Genomic DNA, 7,442 nt, shown 5'->3' on the forward strand with positions numbered 1-7,442 from the left:
CGCGCGCGCAGGCCCGCCTCCCGCGCCCCCACGTGACCGCACGCCAGACTCCGCCCCGCCGGGAGCCCGGAGACAGCCCCGCCCTCCCCAAGCCGGTCTCGGGGCTGCAGCTCCTCTGAGGGGCGTCAGTCAGCCCAGAGCCCCAAAACTAGGGACAAGTCGCCAGGGGCTCAGTAAAGTTTTCTGATAAGAACGTGGCCCTTTTCAGCAAAGAGCGTAGTTATTTACAGTTTTGTCTTCTTATGCAGCAAGAGAGAACGTAGAGAGAACTTAATAATGGTAAGTTTCTGTTCGGAATTCCTGTGTGCCAGGCACTGGGCTGTGAACTTTAAGCACTTTAATTCGTTCTGGACACCTCACTACAGCCGATGAAGTACTTTAAATTATTGCCCCCACTTTGTAATTGAAGAAACTGAGGCTCCAGGAGGAGGTTAAGGATCTTGCTCGGAGTCACATAGCCAGTAAGTGGCAGAGCCAGGATGATGTGATTTTCAAGGCCAGTGCTCTTAGCTACCGACCTACTGTATGACTTGTGCACTGTGCCAGGATTTGAGGTTACAGAAATCTACAGGTCCCCCGTGGGGAGCTCACAGGCTGGTGAGGAGATGGACTTGTGAGCAAGCCACTCAATGCAGTGAAGGTAGAGGGACCAGAGTGCAGGACTTTCCACCCTAGTCAGTCCTGAGCTGAGCTTTGGAAGAGGAGTGGGAATTGCCAGAAGAATTGTAAGAAGAAGGTAAACATGGAGCTTCTAATGCTTCCCGAGGATTTTCACGATGTTAACTGTAGTATGCAACAACCCTGGAACAGAGGAGGAGCCCAACTCTTAGAGAGAGGGAGGAAGTTTAGCTCCCAGGCAGAAGCAAGATGGAAAGCAGATCTGTAAACCAATGTGCTTTACCGTGGAGCACGGTTTCCCTGCAATGGTCACATATCCTGACCTCGAGTTACCTCTTGATTTCTTTCTCCATTCAACTAGAATGGATTCCTGGATTGAATAGGAAGCTGGACCAATGATCTTTAACATTTGTACCAACTCTCTAAACATGATGCTAAGTCTTTACCCGAAGGACAAGGTAGGAAACTCGTTGTTCTCCTTTGTGCTCATCCTGCACCCCCAACGTAGCCTCGGCAGAAATTCTGTTGTCTTAAGTTTCAGTCCAAGCACCGCCTTCTCCAAGACCTGTTTCATTCTGTTGATGCATGTCTTGTGGCCTTGTGTGTGTAACTCAACTAACCCTATGCTAGAGGGTAAACTCCTTGAGAATAAGCACTGTTCACTGATCTTTGCTCCTTAGGAGTGCTTTACACATGGAATGTGCTCAAGAAACAGTGGTACAACAGAATTGAGTAGAAAAGGTGAGATCAGCCAGAACTAAATTAGAGGGAAAAGTGTCTTCCTACTTCCTTCCCATTTCTCTTTTTTGAAACTTACTTCCTTTTTTGGTGGGAGGGGTAATTAGGTTTTTAAAAAAAAACTTTTTTTTAATGGAGGCCCTGGGGATTGAACCCAGGACCTTGTGCATGCTAAGCATGCGCTCTACCACTGTGCTATGCCCTCCCTACTCCCAAGCTTACTCTAATTGTGGTAAAATTAGAACATAAAAATAACCTAAAATTTACCTTCTTAATCATTTCTTCTTTATTTGTTTTTTAATTTTTTATTGAAGTATAGTTGATTTACAATGTTGTGCTAGTTTCTGGTGCACAACGTAGTGATTCAGTTATACATATATGTATATATTCTTTTTCATTATAAGTTATTAAAAGTTACTGAATATAATTCCCTGTACAGTAGGACCTTGTTCTTTATCTATTCTGCATATAGTAGTTTGCATCTGCTAATCCCAAACTCTCAATTTATCCCTACCCCCGATAAATTTGTTTTCTATGTCTGTGAGTCTGTTTCTGTTTTGTAAATAAGTTCATTTGTGTCATTTTTTTTTAGATTCCACGTATAAGTGATATCATATATTTGTCTTTGACTGACTTCACTTAGTATGATAATCTCTAGGTCCATCCATGTTGCTGCAAATGGCTCTTCCTAACCATTTTTAAGTATACAGTCCAGTAGTGTTAAGTATGTTCACGTTGTTGTGCACCCAATCTTCAGAATTTTTTCATACCCACTAAACAACTCCCCATTCTCTCCTCCAGCCTCTGGCAACCACCATTCTACTTTCTGTTTTCTATAAGTTGGATTACTCTAGATACCTGTTATTAGTGGAATGACAGAACATTTGTCTTTTTGTGACTGGCTTAATTCACTTAGCACAATGTCCTCAAGATTCATCCATGTTGTAGCATGTATCAGAATTTCCATCCTTTTTGAGGCTGACTAATATTCCATTGTATGTCTGTACCACATTTTGTTTCTCCATTCATCTGCTGTTGGATAGTTGGGTTGCTTCCACTTTTTTGGCTTTTGTAAAATTTTTCCTCCTTTCTTAAATAAATGCAGGTATTTTCTTTGAAGTTGATCCTCGTAAGTCTAACCTTTGCCTTGCCTTCTTGGCGGCCTCTCTGAGAAGCAGATGTCAGGGAGTACAGGGACGTGGCTGTTCAGACACCAGTTCTGTCTAAATCTGTTTCATCCTCTGTGAAATGAGAAAAATCTTTAATCTCAGCGTTATATTTGTGGGCTAGTATTGGCCAATAGCTCCCTCTATCAGTCAGTCTGTCAAAAACGTTTTATCACACGTTTCAAATGAAAACTGTGAACAAACACTAGGATTCAGTGACCCTCTGAATGAAGAAATATTCTCTGCCTTCAAGGCATTTAAAGTTGACTTCAGGCAATAAATCAGACTTTGGGCAGCGTGGTCCAAGGACCCTTGGGGAGTCCCTGAGACTCTCCGAGCAGCCATCCCAGGTCATCTCTTTTCTAACTACCAGTCTCTGTGGGGCTGAATTTTTTCCCTGTGCCTCACTCAAAACAACAGATTGCAACAGATGGACCGCAGAAGCGTTATAAGAATCTCTTTATCTTCTGTTAAGCCAGACATTAAGGAATTTTCCAAAAATGTAACACAATGTCACTCTTTTGGCTGCATTTCTTTTTGTTTTGTTGCGGCAAAGATAGTTATTTTGCATAAAAATGTTATTTGTGTTAACATGTTTTGGATTCATTATTATTAGCTTAAAATGAATTTAAAATAAATGTTTAATTTTTGTTTTAATGTGTAATATAGTACATCATATCAATCGATAGAACCCACATTAACAAGCTCTTCAGGTCCGCAATAGTTTTTAAATTGCAGGAAAAGCCTTGGAGGCAACCTCAATAGGATAAGATAAACGGGAGCGAAGTAAAACACGACTGTGCAAGCCCCAAGGAACCCCTAAATAGGCACGCAGAGCCACAGAGTCATAAAGCTTCTTTCCAAGTTGATCTGGAAGTTTGGAAGTTAGCGGAGAAGCTGAAACACCAGCATATTTCACTGCTCCTTTGCTCAGCACGTATGTAGGGAACGTGCATTGTGGGCAGCCCCCACCGATGACGGCAGCTGCCAGTTCCTGGTGATGGCCACGTGCCAGTCATTCAACAAGGCGCTTTGAATTTTCCTGTCTCATTCCATGCTGACAAAACCTAATACAGATGTTATTAAATCCATTTTACATATTACAAAGAGGGGCTCAGATTTGTAACTTGCCCAAAGTCTGTTTCTTGTTGTTAATGGAGGTACCGGGGACTGAACCCAGGACCGCGTGCGTGCTAAGCACGTGCTCTGCCACTGGGCAATACTCACCACCACCGGACCCCCCAAGTCTCGCTGTTTTAAGAGACAAAACTGGGATTTGAAGCTAGGTCTTCATTGCTCCTGTTCTTCCCACTAAGCCATGCTCCCTCTCCTATTTCAAATAGTAAGTCAACCCCAAAACCTTAAATTATATACTACTTGACAAGGTAGAGACCTCTGATGCACAAGTTGAGACCTTCGAAATCCTGTTCCAGAATTCGCTGCCCTCCTACTAGGGAGAGGCTAGCGTGTGGTTCATTTAGTTATTTCTGATGGACAAAGTATACTTTATTTATTATTGGTGTGTGTTTATATTGTAATTATGGTGTTCAGGCCATAAATCAGCCGTACACGACTTTAAATTTGTACAACCTGCTGTTCTCACGAAGACTTCTTCATGGATTGTTTAAATTTTTTTTAATTTTTAATTTTTTATTGAAGTATAGTTGATTTACAATGTTGTGTTAGTTTCCGATGTACAGCAAAGTGATACAGTCATACATACGTGTATTCTTTTTAATATTCTTTTCCATTATGGTTTATTCAGGATATTAAATACAGTTCCCTGTGCCATACAGTAGGACCTTGTTGTTTATTTTATATATAGTAGTTTGTGTCTGTTAATCCTAACTCCTGATTTGTCCCTACCCCACCCTTTCCCCTTTGGTAACCGTAAGTCTGTTTTCTGGGTCCGTGAGTCTGTTTCTATTTTGTAAATAAGTTCATGTGTATCATATTTTAGATTCCACATCTAAGTGATACCACATGCTATTTAAAAATACGGAACGCTTTGCTCATTTGTGTGTCATCCATGATAATCTTCTCTGTATTGTTCCCATTTCAGCATATGTGCTGCAGAAACAAGCACTGAAACTTTTAAATAAAAACCCAGTCATATATGCATAGAATATTTCTGGAAGGCTACAAAAGACTGGGGACAGCGACTGCTTCTGGGGAGAACTGAGTGACTGAGGGTCAATGTGACAAGGAAACGTACTTTTCACTGTATACCTTTTGTACCACCTTCTGGTGTACTACACAGAAGTATAACTTCTTAAAAAAAAACAAAACCAAAAACCTAATTTAAAAGAATAATGAAGTCAGACCCAAGCCACCCCCAGATTGCTCATAGTCTTAGCATCAGCAGAGTTCAAAGAACTCTTGGTTAGTACAGTTCTGCCTGGTTCCCAGAAGGTTCAAGACTTACTTGCCTACCCAGCTCACACTGAAAGCTCTGTCGCTGGACATCTCAACCCCAGTGCGCTCTGAAAGCCGACATTCAGAAGCAGTTATCTGAAGTTTAAAAGCTTGGAGTCTTCCCAAAATAGCACAAGGGGACTCACTCAAGTAAGTGGACATCTGCAAATTTGATGAAAAGGTCAGTAGGAAACTGCTTAATTCAGACCCATTCCAGGAAACAGGCTAGAACCCCCACGCCTGAACCTTGATAAGCAGCCCACCCAGCTGGCATTCTCCAGTCCCCCGTCTCCCACAGCAGCCCAAACACAATACTGCTGCCTTTAACCCTCCTTCTTCGTTCAGGCATTTGTCCGAACTCCCTGGAGAAAACCTCTTCCCTGTGCCTAGGGCGACCCCCTGCCAATCTCTGAAAGACAAGCTTCTGCTGAGCTCCCCATGCTTTATGTGCGGAATCTCAAGGACTAAGTCTGGCACCTCTAATGAGGCAGGCACTCCTCTCATCTCCATTTCATAAAGGATAAAACTGAGGCCCAGAGAGGTTACGCCGTTTGCCCTGGGTCACACAGCTAGGGGCTGGCTGACTGAGCTGGGATTAGAGCTTTCAGTTGATGCTAAGTTCCTGCTTTTGATCAGGCCCCGCTGTTCACATGGCTGATGAGAAGCAGTCTGGCGTGATCTGGGAGGATTACAGCTCTCAACTATCACTTGCACTGAGCAAGTTGCTGAAAAGAAACCAAATCTGACTCCTAGGAGAAATCTCGTAATTTAAGTTTAATGATGACAGTGACAGCGGGAGCCTCGGGCCCAGACCAGGCATCCAAAGAGCTCATCCTACTGTAAACTTAATCTAGTGTGAAATCTGACTTTTATACAAATTTGGAGTCCTAAAACATGTGCTGGATGAGAATGAAGACAGAATTCAAATTAGAAAAACAAACTAAGCCCTTACTGGTCGACCTAGTTATTACGCTCGCTAGACAGAACAGCTCAATATGCTAACACAGCTACTGTGTGTGGGCACCCGCTCTGTTTTATGTGCTGTGGGTACGTATACATACACCCTAATCGACAATTTCCCACATTTCCCTGGTCATAAGTATCATACAAGGGCCGTATGGAAAATACACAGGCACACGAGACCTTAAGAGGTCTCTCTTCAGACCTGCTGCATCACAGAATCTCCAGGCAAAGAGGCGGAGACTCTTAGCAAGCACCCAAGGGACTCCTAAAATCTCAGGAGTCTGGTGGACTGCTGTTTTAATCTTCACAGCCTTGCAGATAAGCGTTCCCGGCTTCTTACATAGAACAGGGAAACAGAGGCTCCAAAGACCAGAGCCTACTCTTAAGTCAATGTCACAAAGTCAGAATGTGCACGTTGAGTTCTGTGGCTTGTGAGCTTACCAATCTTTTGTGAAAAAAATCGTTGCTTTTTTGAGTGCAAAGTGAATGTCAGAATTGGAAACAAGTTAACTGGACAGTAACAGCAATGTTAGAATGCATCCACTCACACTTTCAAAGTGTGCTCAGAAATAGCCCATTTGATCCCGGCATTTCATTTCTGTGTTTCCCATGAGACAGGAAGGCAGTACAAGTATCACCCTCTTTTTTCTGTAGATGAAACACACGAAAGACTAGCAGTGGGGAACTGAAAGTATGATGGATTTTATCTATAAAACAATAAATACCATTCAGGACTAGAAAACATTTCCAGGTCTTCTTCATAAAACTATTAATTGAAACAGCAAAAGCAGATTTACAGAGCCACACATCAGTAACAAAACAGGAAGGAAACGAAGTGTTCCAGAGACATCTTGAAAAGTTTCAAAGGAATACACACCCGGCAAATAACCTACAGATAAACCGTGGCTGCACCACAGGTTAACTTCATTCCTGCATTTTCTCAGCCAGTTCTTTACATTTGCCTTTCTCTTTTCCAACTTGTCGAGATTTGGCTTTGTGTTCAAGGATTTTTTTCCGATCTTTGTCCAGTTTCAGCCTGGTGATAACCACCTGTTAGCATGAAAAAACAAACATCTTAATTTTTTTTTTTAAGTGGAAAGGACTTATAACTATAATTATCTTATACAGCAGATCTCCCCTTGACAATAGCAGCTACCCAACCTCCTACCTTCTAACTCCCGAGGATCTAGGACACCATTTAGACAGTTCAGTGATGAATTATCATTTAGGTTGTGAAAAATTATACTACCAACGTGGATGATTTGTTTATCACCCCTTGGCTGGCAAAATGCGTTGTTTCAAAAATACCTGCATTCTAACTGGCTACTGGCAATACAGAGATCATAAAGATGAGTAAGGCCCAACCATTCTGCCCTTAAGGATCTGAAACTCTGCAGAAGAGAGATGCTGCAATACCATGTGTAAAATGGGAGTGCAGAGGAGGAACAGTGTATTCCACTGGTGGGAGAGGGCCCCAGGAAGAGGTAGATGTTCTCTCTTCTCCCCTGGACATCACCTGGTAAAGAAGCGATGCCTGGAATG

The 7,442-nt window shown here is 42.5% G+C and overlaps 1 pseudogene; it reads right to left on the reverse strand.

The window, feature by feature from the left end:
- Positions 1-4,514: 4,514 nt before the first annotated feature.
- LOC116285126 (U6 spliceosomal RNA) lies at positions 4,515-4,608 on the reverse strand (annotated as a pseudogene).
- Between the last annotated feature and the right edge of the window lie 2,834 nt (positions 4,609-7,442).

This window comes from Vicugna pacos, chromosome 22 (assembly GCF_048564905.1).
Source record: "Vicugna pacos chromosome 22, VicPac4, whole genome shotgun sequence".
Classification (NCBI taxonomy): Eukaryota; Metazoa; Chordata; class Mammalia; order Artiodactyla; family Camelidae; genus Vicugna; species Vicugna pacos.